Source organism: Cervus elaphus, chromosome 2 (genome assembly GCF_910594005.1).
Source record: "Cervus elaphus chromosome 2, mCerEla1.1, whole genome shotgun sequence".
Taxonomy (NCBI): domain Eukaryota; kingdom Metazoa; phylum Chordata; class Mammalia; order Artiodactyla; family Cervidae; genus Cervus; species Cervus elaphus.
The window spans coordinates 37,814,006-37,826,817 of NC_057816.1; the positions used below are offsets into that span (position 1 = coordinate 37,814,006).

The 12,812-nt window shown below is 41.5% G+C and overlaps 1 protein-coding gene across 33 annotated transcripts in view; it reads right to left on the reverse strand.

The window, feature by feature from the left end:
- DLG2 (discs large MAGUK scaffold protein 2) overlaps positions 1-12,812 on the reverse strand; it is a 2,231,561-nt gene that overhangs the window by 360,405 nt on the left and 1,858,344 nt on the right. Inside the window, exon 1 of one of the 33 annotated variants that reach the window (XM_043919146.1) lies at positions 7,600-7,679. The exons of 31 other annotated variants lie outside the window; for them this stretch is intronic. The gene's annotated coding sequence lies outside the window, so the exon portion shown is untranslated. Of the gene's footprint in view, positions 1-7,527; positions 7,680-12,812 lie in introns of those variants that run through there. One more of the 33 variants, XM_043919137.1, reaches the window with a different exon arrangement.

Genomic DNA, 12,812 nt, shown 5'->3' on the forward strand with positions numbered 1-12,812 from the left:
AGATTATAATTATTAGAGCACATCGTTTTTATTTAAACCATTAAAATTTATTTCACAACCACTTATAGCATACTTACTATGAACAAGGTTACAGCTAAGAGTCCTTTACAGAAAGAATTTATCATTCTGAGGGGGAAAATGGCTGAATAAACTGCATACACTGAACCAGAATCTCTGAGGGTGAGGCCCAAGAATTTTTATTTTAAGAACCTGTCTAATGACAGATGATCAGTCAGATGTGGGCACCTCTCACGAACGGGTAGCTCTTAGTTCTCCCATGCACTCTGCTGGCTCTCTCTTTGCACTAAATTTGATTTCAGCCTCCAGTTGTGCTCCACTTTTGCTGATTGACAAACTTTCTGGCCCTTTGGGGCTCTATCACCAAGTAGGACTTGGAACAATGGCTCGGGAACTTCCTTGAAGATGTACTTTGTAGGGCTTCCCTGGTGGCTCAGTGGTAAAGAATCCTCCTGCCAATGCAGGAGACATGGGTTCGATGCCCAGTCCGGGAAGATCCCACATGCTGCGGAGTAACCAGCTCCTGAGCCTGTGGTCTAGAGCCCGTGCTCTGCAGCGAGAGGCCACGGCAATGAGAAGCCAGGGCACTGCAACTGCAGGGGGGCCCCCGCATGCTGCAATGAGAGGAAGCCCGTGCAGCAGCAAAGACCCCACACAGCCACAAAAAGGCACTTCCATTGGCGGGGGGGGATATACTTTGGAAAGGAGCTCATGGACATGGGGACAGTGACTCAAACAGCACGCAGCTGACCGTTCTTCTCAGTCCAGGGCTCTGCCCACCACGCCGCACTGTGCGGGTCTCTCTCTGTCGGTACTGGGATCTCAGCACCAGGCTGGGCTGCAGGTATCATGATGCAGGGGTCCCTGAAGTCCCCACCCCCTGGCTCAATGTCTTTGAAGACACTCTTGCTGAACAGCATGTATATTATCTATGGTGAAACAGATCACCAGCCCAGGTGGGATGCATGAGACAAGTGCTTGGGCCTGGTGCACTGGGAAGACCCAGAGGAATCGGGTGGAGAGGGAGGGGGGAGGGGGGATCGGGATGGGGAATACGTGTAACTCCATGGCTGATTCATGTCAATGTATGACAAAACCCACTGCAATGTTGTGAAGTAATTAGCCTCCAACTAATAAAAATAAATGAAAAAAAAATAAAGTAAGAAGAAAAGAAATAGAATTAGAGCAGAGATCAGTGACACTGAACATAGGAAATCAACAGATAATAATGAAACCCAAAGCTGATTCTTTGAAAAGATCAGTAAAATCAGTAAGATTCTAGCCAGGCTAATCAAGAGAAAAAGAGAATACAAATTATTAATATCAAAAATAAAAGAGGAGGCATCTCTACAGATCCTATGGGTATTAAAAACATTAAAAGGAATATTAATAGAGTTTGAACAACTCTGTGTCTGCCAGTTTGACAACCTAGATGAAATGGACCAACTCCCTGAAAGACATGGTTTGCCAAAACTCACACGAGAAAAAAGTTTGAATACTTCTATATCTATTAAAGAAATGTAATCACTGAAGACACTCTTGCTGAAGGATCACTCAACTCCACATCACCTAACTGCCCAAACTGCTCAGGCAAACGGTCAAGGTCTGGGGGCAGGAGGCTGAATTTCTGCCCTTAGAGATCTGCTTCTCCCTTCACCCTCTAAGCCTTCTGTTCTGGGATGGGTGTGTGTGCGATTCCAGGCTGACAGACTCCCTTAGGTTATGATCAGATTGGAAGTTGAGGCCTTTCTCTGATGGATGGTGGTAATAAAAGCAACCTACATGTTCAGCATGTACTCCCCTTGAAATCAGTGTACTGATCGCAAATATTTGATTATAAAAAAAAAACAACTTAGTTTTCTGGGTTTCTGATATTAAATCCTTACTAAATGTAGTGTTAAAAACACCACTGAAAGGGAATTGATTAAGCAAGTTATGAAATATCCATGCAATGGAATACTACACAGTCATTAAAAGCAATGACATGTGTCTAATATTCTGATACTGAAAAACACCCATGATACCTCACTAAGTCAAAGAAAAAAACGGTGCAAAACTGTGTATATATATAACCCTGTTCTTAGGAAGAAAATGATCTATGATCTTATAGGGAATGCATGAAAATTATACAATCAAATGCTAACGGAGAATTTCAAAGGGCTAAGTTTTTAAGAATCGGTGGGGGAGAAATGCTGAAGAAGAGAGAAGGGATTGCATTTTACCTTATAGTCTTTAGTAGAATCTGAATGATTTTTAAGTGAGAATGTATTATAAGAATAACTTTAAAGTTATTGAAAAAGTTTTAACTATTGAATTTCAGGTTTGTGTTACTTTGACAATAAAAAACAAAAAAGGGCTACCAAGGCAGATTAAAAATACAGTAATGTTTTTTTACTCAAACAAACAAAAATGAGTAAATTTGAATAATCAAATTGTCAAACATTATATAAATCCATTCAATAGATATTTGCTGAGTGCGCCTTCATTGTACCAAGTTTGGGGGATGCATTGGTGAAAAAAGCAATGGTTGTGCCCTCAGTAACCTAGAATCTACCAGAAATTCTCAACTGGGTATGGAAATATTGGGGAGAGGTAGGTATTTTTTGTTCTTAAAATGTTAGAGTTTGGAGTCAGCATTAATCATGCAAAGCTGAGGCATGTTAAGTCCTGCAAACTGTAGCACAGTCATACCCAGTGAGAAGCCCTTCCCCCAAAAATGCAATAGCACCTGCCACAAGAAATACTGGATCAGCACCATTTCTCATGTAAATATGCTAATTCCAAATGAACTTTAATGAGATTATAGAGTATGTGAAAGAGATTCTTGGTTCTCTCCCTCCCAACCCCCCCACCACTGGTTGACCTCCTTAATAAGCATTAAAATCAGTTAGGGAAAAACTGTCTTGAGAGACTTATCTGTCAAACGGTCCATTTCTAAAGCAACTGAAAGGCTTGTGTAGGAATGAGGTGCTCATGGAATTATCTTGGTCAAAATCTATTAATGCAAAACTCAAACTCTGGCTACTGAATGCAGGACTCCCTTGATGTTTGTTCCACTATAGCTCCTCAGGATAATGATATTCTTTTGTGTTTGGGCTCATGTGTATCTTGTATCAGATGACTGTTGTCCATGATTACATCTTAGTGTTTATCTTACTTATTCCTCACCTAAAAATAAACTCATCATCTCCTGGTCTAAGAGCACCCAGAAACAGTTTTTCCAAGTTCAGGCAAATTGTGTCAAGGACTCTTAAATCCTCTTTCCAATTGTTTCATTAGTCAAATCAGAAAGAGATCTGCAAAGGCACAAATGCTGAAAATTGAACTGTTTTTAACACTTGGGTTGAGAAATAGTATTTATTAATCTATTTTCCTTTCAAAATATCTTTGAGTTTTTGTTCTTTCTTTTCTAATTTACTCCTCTAGCCTCAAGTTTTGATCTGGACTATTTTGCCACAAACCCCCTCCCAACTATTTTGAAACATTCAAACTACAGAGAAATTGAAAGAGCAGTACAGTGAAAATCCACATTTTCATCAAGTTTTAAGAGCTGCTAATATTTTGGCATGTTTACTCTCTCCCACTCCTACTTTCTCTGCCCACCTGTCTTTCTCTCAGTTGATATCTCCCCATCTATCGCAGAAGAGAGAGGAGACACATACACAAACACACCTTTTTATTCTGAACCATTTGAAACGTGTAGCAGACATTAGGCCACTTCCAACCTAACATACCAGTAAGGTATCTCCTCAGTGTAAAGATATTTGCCATATAACCATTATTACACTTGATTCAATATACTGTACCTATTCAAATTTCCTTAATTGTCCTCAAAATGTCTTCTATAGTTTTTTCCCCCCTTCAATCAAGGAGGATCGAAGCAAGGTTTACTCATTGTATTTGATTGTTACTATGCCTTCAGTAATTATTAAACTAAAACAGTACCTTCTTTTTTCTTTAATGACATTGTCATTCTCCCTTCATTCTTCCCTTCTCTCTTCCTCCTTCCCTCCCTTTTCTTTCCTGTTTTTTCTTTTTTCCTAACAGTTCAGGCCAGATGCTTATAGACTGTTCCACATTCTGAATTTGTCTAATTGTTTCTTTCAGGTCAATATCAGGTCAAACATTTTTTCACAAAATCTTGTAAGTAATATTGTCTACTCAGTATCACATTCTGAGGACCAAAATGTGAGATTGTCTCACTATTGGTGATAAAGTTAGGCTATTTGGTTGAGGACTACCAGATCTCTCCATTCTAAAGGCATATCTGTAAACACAAATCTGTGGAGTGATTGGTTGAAGCCATGTGAATAACCTCTTTCCAGTAAACTTCCATCTCAATTTTTTTTTTAGCATCTACTATGCTTGTCTGAAACAATTATTTTATTGAGGGTTAGAAAATGGTAATTTTCTAATCCTCTTTTCTTCCTCCTAGACTCATTAGCTGGTAATCTAATGACTACCTGTAGAAAGATTATCTAAGGAAAAGGAAGAAGATACTCAATTTACTTGCTGTTCTTATGTGTTATTTTAACTTTCATCCTCCTTTAATGTTTTATTATTATCTTTTAAGGCATAGAAATAATTCAGACTCATTTCAAATAATGAAACAATACAGAAGAAAGACAAATAAATTGAATATCTCCTTTGTAGTCTAACTTTCAGGTAACCACTGATAATAAATATGACTTTTATACATTTTTCCACACATACAGAAATATCCCCAGCTATATTCCTGATGCCTAGAGTACTACCTGGTACCTCTAAATGATGGAATATACTATATTTATTGGAAAAAACTTATGTACAAGTGGACCCAGGTAGTTCAGGAGGTGCTAGTGGTAAAGAACCGCCTGCCAATACAGGAGACGTAAGAGACGCAGGTTCAATCCCTGCTCGGGAAGCTCCCCTGGAGAAGGGAATGGCTACCCACTCCAGTCTTCTTGCCTGGAGAATTCCATGGACAGAGGAGCCTGAGGGCTACAGTCCATGGGGTGAGAAAGAGTTGGACACAACTGATCAACTAATACACACACACACACACGTAGCTCAAACCCATGTTATTCAAGGGTTGACTGTATATAGGTACAAAAGCACATATATTTATCTCCATATAAAGTTATTTTTAAAAATACACCAAATGACACAGTGATACATAATTTGCTTTCTTTGTCCATTACTATTACCTTTTTATGAATAAATGTTACTAACTAGACTCCAAGCCTCATGAGGACAACCCTAGCCACTGTCTTATTCCTCATGTATTTCTAGGATGTGACACAAATTCCCTTCCTCACAGATGATTAAGGGGGTTGAGTGCAATTACACGCATAGGATAAATCTCTTCTCCCACTGAGGAGGCCTTAAGACTCCTATTCCTCTTTAAAAAAAAAAAAGCAGCATTATTAACCAGCTTACCAAAAAATTTGGCGGCCAATTCCAGTGGCTAGTAATGAAAAGAAAACAAACTAGAAAAGGAAGTGATGAGAATGAGTGGAGGAGACATGCAGGACCCTGACAAGGAGGCAGTCAGCTTTCCCTAAAAGGTGGAATTTTCTCAGCTGGAGCTGCGATGTGATTTTTTTTTTTTTTTTTTGGTTATACTATTTTTAGCAGCAGCAGCATGCACAATCTTAAGTTCTCCAACAGAGACTGAACCTGTGCCCCCTGCAATAGAAGCGGGGAGTCCTAACCACTGGACCATCAGGGAAGTCCCTGGAGCTGCCGTCTTGAATGCGGGCAGTGCTAGCTGGACCACACAAAATAGAGCCTTAATTCTGAGGCAATGATTTCATTACAAAGTTTCTTCATCTGGAGAACTAGAAGAAGCAACAGAGTCAGTTCAAAACTCTTTGAAAAAGACAAATTGCATAAAACCAAAAGAGTGAGGGGACCGACTTCTGGAATTACCTCTCTTTCCTCACTTCCTTTGTTCCTTCAAGCATACATCAGAGCCTCAGAAATTAGCCAAGGCTGCATGGAGTCTTTTACCGTCAATCCCAAGTGAATATTTTAAGTATCAGAAAATTTTCCATTTACACAGTCAGGGAGGTATTTTCAGTCCTTTAAATCTTTTCTAATTACTAACCAATTCCCTCCTTCCAGCCCTCCCAATTTAGCGCACAGAACGCAGCTCCCGACAGAAAACAACTCCCCAGTGAAGTCTGAGTTTCCATGGTTAGTTGCTGGAGCTCTGGATGTGAACAAAGCTGAAAAGCCACACTCCCATAGTTAGAGGGGAAAAAAAAAATCAAGAAATCGGGTTTCACTGCCATGGTGCAGTTCCTAGCACAAAGTAAATGCTCAGTTAATAAAGGGAAGGAGGGAGAAAGAATCAAGAGATGAGACAGAAAAGAGAGGAGTAAAGAGGGAAGAAACCCAGTGAAACGGACTTTCCTTAAACCAGAAATGTAGATGTGGGAGTTTACAAAGAGAATACTGATAACGGAATATTGAGCAAGTGGGTATTGCGCTGGGCTTGTTATTGCACGTCCTCCCGAGACCTTCGCTGAGCTTAACTTTTACCACGAAGAAACTGAGGCACAGGTAGATGAAAAGCTTTCAAGCCAGCTGGGCTGGGATAAGAACTCCAGTCCGTGGTAAACAGACTACCTGCTTTCTCCCCTACGCTCAGGCTGCAGCTGACGCTTTCTGACAAGCACCTACGCCAGGGGCTGCGCAGTGGACGCCCCCCCTCCTCATCCCTTACACCACAAGGCGCCAAAGGAGCCTTCTAACAGCTGCCCCAGCTCCTGCAAGGGCCTGCCCTCAACCGTGGGCCACTCTGCCTTTGCGTTGTCTTAAACCACCCCCTCCAAGCATGCGCTCACAGTCCTGATTTCCAGGGACTGCTCCTTTCAGCCTCAATTATTCAGTGTATCCCCCCAACCCCTGCAACCAGTAACTCCCTCACTTTGGGCATTATAGAGAGCTCAACCTCCTCCCACCCCCACCCCCAGCACCTTAATCAATGTCAAAGCCTTTTATGTTTCCTGTGGCCAGATTCAGCGCCGGGGCCCACCCCCCCTCCACCCCCCTCCTTGGACCGTACATCACTCTATACTTCACTCTACACTTGGGCTGGTTCCCTGAAAGGCGGGCTGCAGGCTCGGCCACATCCTGTGATTAAGTCTGTAAGGGGTGTGGGAGGCGGGAGGAGGAGAGGCAGCGCCGGAGCTGCCTGAAACCCGAACTCTCAGACTTCATCCACCGCCCTGACAGCCGCCCGCATCCGAGTAACAACACACCAAACTACCCCCTGCTGTTCTTGGCGCTGGGCGTTCAGAGGAACCCAAGCATGGGACTCCATGTTCTTTAAAACCTCCTTCCCCTCTCTCGTTTTCCTTTACCGTTTAGTCTTGCGTGCAGCCTTCGGTTGCAGTTTTCTCTTTGGCCCCACACCTAGCCACCTGGAAAAGTGGCCACATCCGCGCTCCGCAGAGGCGGGCTCCCCGGGACCTCCGCTGTCTCTTGCCCTCCGCCCTCCTTCCGCCCCGCTCGGGGTCTCACCTCGGTGGTCCTCTCCTCTCCTCTGGGCAGCTGCCTCTGTGGCCGCCTCCCCGCTGCCTCCCGCTTCCTTACCTTTCCTCTGCGGCTCCCGTCCCTCTTCCCGCCGCCCGTCTCTCTCGCCTTTCTCCTACTCCCTCCCTCTGACCGATCGGTTTTCTCACTACATCCTTTTTTTCTCTTCTCTCTTGTTGATTTCTCCTGCTCTGTTGGAAGCACAGCCTACGACTTAGCGTGTTTGCCACCTAACGCCGACTTTCTGGAATTGGTTGCCCATTCGAAGTCCAAACTGACTTGCTTCTTCCAGAGCCCTATAATTATGCTAATAAAAAATAAAAACTTTTCTCATTCCCCAAATTAATACGACCGAAACATTGAGTTAGCTCTCAAATATAGGCAAACCAGAGGAGCTTGCTCTCAAGCTGAAATAAAATTCTTTGCTCCTATTTTGAAATGTCATATCAGGCTGTCTTGTTTATATTTCACATTCTGTGACTCTAAGTCAGAGACAAGCCTGAAGTTAGGGTTTTTCTGCATTGGGTTTCTGGGGAAGCTCCCTAGGCTTTATAAGGCTATGGAGCTGCTGTAAAACATTTTTTAAAAACCCACTTGTTCTTGTCTAATGTAGAGCCCTACTGTATATCAAGGAATTGATCGAAAGCTCATATCCTTAAAATTGTCGTTAAATACTGAATGTTTTAGACCCCAGGTTTTCCTTCTCATTTTCTCCTTGTTCCTTACTAGCACCAGCCAGTCATCAGCAGCTTAACTCTAAGCTTCTGAGCATGTGTATAGTTCAAGGCTTACACCACCTCTATGGCAACCTTCATTTCTTACCCATCAACAACTCATTCCCTCTTATAAGCATGAAAACATCACTGCATTGATATGATTTTAGTATGACCCTCAGATACAAAATACAGGGTTGACAGAAGCACTTGGGGAAAAGTCACATTGGAGACGTGAAATGACTGATAGAAAACCATGAATATTAGATCAGATTACACAAGCTTGCCACCTATTTGCAGGGAATACGTCAGTTCTAAATATTGCTTCTCTTCAGTCAGGTATAATAAGAAAGTGAGGTAAACTAGGAAAAAGGTGTGTTTGTTTTTCCCTCAATGAATAGGAGATAAAATAAATGTGCACAAAATGATAAATCACTAAGAAAAAGTATGTGTAATTGTACAACATGTTTTTTCAGGATAATGTATGCAAAAGTGTCTGTTGTATGTATGAAAAGTAATGTTCTTGGTTTCTTTTTTGCTGGCCTGTGAGTGTCTGGCCATGTAAGTTTCCTTTCTGTAGTATTAATCCACTTTAGGATTAGTAGACGGGTGGGGTTCTCAAAACAAAAAGCTTGTGTTTGACTTTCCACATTCTAAAATTTCCTGCCTCATCTTGATCTTTATTAATTGCTGTGTGGGAAAAATAAATTGGTTAACTTTTATATTTCTTTAAAGAAAATAAATTGTTCTGCAATTATTTATATGTCTATATCCATATACACATATACCCATATTTACATATGGGTATATGTGAATATATCCAGTATATCCATATTCACAGAATGTATGTATATTTGCATATATATCCAGTGTATCAAAATATAACTTGTTGTTCAGTTGCTAAGTCACGTTCTCCTCTTCAGGGCCCCATGGGCTACAGCACGCCAGGCTTCCCTGTCCTCTGCTATCTACTGGAGTTTGCTCAGACTCATGTCCATTGAGTCAGTGTTGCCATTGAACCATCTCATCCTCTGTCACCCCCTTCTCCTCCTGCCCTCAATGTTTCCCAGTATCAGGGTCTTTCCCAATGAGTCAGTTCTTCGCATTAGGTGGCCAAAGTATTGGGGCTTCAGTATGAATGTTCATGAGTGAACCTTCGGATGAAATGTTCAGGGTTGATTTCCTTTAGGATTGACTGGTTTGATCTCCTTGCTGTCCAGGGAACTCTCAAGAGTCTTCTCCAGCACCATAATTCAAAAGCATCAATTCTTCAGTGTTCAGCCTTCTTTATGGTCCAACTCTCACATCTGTACATGACTACTAGAGAAACCATACCTTTGACTAAATGGATCTTTGTCAGCAAAGTGATGTCTCTGATTTTTAATACACTGTCTAGGTTTGTCATAGCTTTTTCTTCCAAGAAGTAAGCATCTTTTCATTTCATGACTGCAGTCACTGTCTGCAGTGATTTTGGAGCCCAAGGAAATATAGTCTGTTGCTGTTTCCACTTTTCCCCCATTTATTTGCCATGAAGTAATAGAGCCGGATGCCATGATCTTAGTTTTTTGAATGATGAGTTTTAAACCAACTTTTTCACTCTCTTCTTTCACCTTCATTGAGAGTGTCTTTAGTTCCTCTTCATTTTCTGCCACTAGAGTGGTATCATCTACATATCTGAGGTTGGTAATTTTTCTCCTGGCAATCTAGATTCCAGCTTGAGCTTCATTCAGCCTGGCATTTCACATGATGTACTCTGGATATAAGTAAAGTAAGCAGGGTGACAATACACAGTCTTGACGTACTCTGTTCCCAATTTTGAACCAGTCCATTGTTCCATGTTTTGTTCTAACAGTTGCTTCTTGGCCTGCATACAGATTTCTCAGGAGACAAGTAAGGTGGTCTGGTATCTCTTTAAGAATTTTCCAATTTGTTGTGATCCACACAGTCAAAGTCTTTAGTGTAGTCAGTGAGGCAGAATTAGATGTTTTTTTGAATTCCCTTGCTGTTTCTATGATCCAGTGGATCTTGGCAATTTGATCTCTGGTTCCTCTGCCTTTTCTAAATCCAGCTTGTACATCTGGAAGTTCTCGGTTCATGGATGGGGTTAGGATAATTCACTATTTTAGATTAGTGTTTTTATGTCCCAATAGGTGGCATAATCCAGGGATAAGTATATTTTCAAGAATACTTAGTGGATGTGGCTCTAGCTTCTTCACTAATTAGCTTTGGAATTTTGTGCTTTAGTTCCTTCATTCATTAAACAAACAAAAAAATACTATGCAAGGGAGCCCATGAAGTCCCATTCAGAGTTATGACTCTGTGACTCTATCATGTGATAAAAAATATATATATATATATATATATATATACACACATAGTAAGTTTGATTCTTCAAAGAGCTATGTACCTATTCTGCCTCCCTCCATTATAAAAGTCATTCATTTATTTACTCATTCAAACATTCATTCTCGAAGCACTTATTTGGGACTTACTATGTTTCAGGTCCTATGCCACAGCCCACAGATACCAAGATTATTTAGATACAACCTCTGTTCCTGAGGCACTCAGGGTTTATAAGAAGATCTCTTTCTTTATCAGGTTTCATCTCAAAGGCCTAACTGTAGAAAGTTAAAATTTCCATGCAAAGAAATCACCAGGTATCCATACTATTAAGGGCTGATGATAATTGGCATTTCATTCTGAAGAACTGTTTTCCTTCCTTCCTTCCTTTGTTTCTTTCCTCCCTTCCTCCCCTTCATTGCTTCCCATATTAGTGGGAGCAGTGTAACAGGGGAAAGAGTCTGGGCTTTGCTAGCAGATTTAGGCCTGGAATTTTGGCACTGTCCCTTACCCGCTGTGTGATCCTGGGCAGGTGACCTGCTCTGAGACTCCATTTTTCACATCTACAGAGTGATAGGGATATTTTCTTCAAAAGAGTTGCAGAATCATATTGGTTGGATAATGATGCATACAAAAACCTACTGAATGGATGATGGCTACTACTTTTAATTTGGGAAGCCAGAAAATATACCTGCTCTGTTTAACATGTTCAGTTCAGTTCAGTAGTTCAGTCATGTCCAACTCTTTGTGACCCCATGAACCGCAGCACGCCAGGCCTCCCTGTCCATCATCAACTCCTGGAGTCCACCCAAACCCATGTCCATTGAGTCAGTGATGCCATCCAACCATCTCATCCTCTGTTGTCCCCTTCTCCTCCTGCCCCCAATCCCTCCCAGCATCAGGGTCTTTTCAAATGAATCAACTCTTCGCATGAGGTGGTCAAAGTACTGGAGTTTCAGCTTCAGCATCAGTCCTTCCAGTGAACACCCGGGACTGATCTCCTTTAGGATGGACTGGTTGGATCTCCTTGCAGTCCAAGGGACTCTCAAGAGTCTTCTCCAACACCACAGTTGAAAAGCATCAATTCTTCTGCACTCAGCTTTCTTTATAGTCTAACTCTCACATCCATACATGACCACTGGAAAAACCATAGCCTTGAGTAGACGGACCTTTGTTGACAAAGTAATGTCTCTGCTTTTTAATATGCTGTCTAGGTTGGTTATAACTTTCCTCCCAAGGAGTAAGCGTCTTTTAATTTCATGGCTGCAATCACCATCTGCAGTGATTTTGGAGCCCAGAAAAATAAAGTCAGCCACTGTTTCCACTGTTTCCCCATCTATTTGCCATGAAGTGATGGGACCAGATGCCATGATCTTAGTTTTCTGAATGTTGAGCTTTAAGCCAACTTTTTCACTCTCCTCTTTCACTTTCATCAAGAGGCTCTTTAGTTTTTCTTCACTTTCTGCCATAAGGGTGGTGTCATCTGCATATCTGAGGTTATTGATATTTCTCCCGGTAATCTTGATTCCAGCTTGTGCTTACTCCAGCCAGCGTTTCTCATGATATACTCTGTGTATAAGTTAAATAAGTAGGGTGACAATATACAGCCTAGACATACTCCTTTTCCTATTTGAAACCAGTCTGTTGTTCCATGTCCAGTTCTAATTGTTGCTTCTTGACCTGCATACAGGTTTCTCAGGAGGCAGGTCAGGTGGTCTGGTATTCCCATCTCTTTCAGAATTTTCCACAGTTTGTCATGATCCACACAGTCAAAGGCTTTGGCGTAGTCAATAAAGCAGAAATAGATGTTTTTCTGGAACTCTTCTTGTTTTTTGATGATCCGAGGGATGTTGGCAATTTGATCTCTGGTTCCTCTGCCTTTTCTAAAACCAGCTTGACATGAAACATCCTTTTTAAGAGTAAACCAACAGAGGTGACTTTGTTGATGTGAACCCTCTAAAGACACTTTACATACTATCATCTGTGGATTTAACCTCTGCCCAAGAATTGTAGGACCAAGATATCTGTGAGGGTTCTGTGGGTACTAGAGAAATATGAATCCGTATTAATTTAAACCATACAAAATTGCCAATATTTGACTTGACCTACAAAAATGGTAATTTTGTATGCATGCACACTAAGTTGCTTCAGTCATGTCTGACTCTTTGAGACCCTGTGAACTGTAGCCCGCCAGACTCCACTGTCTGTGGGACTCTTCAG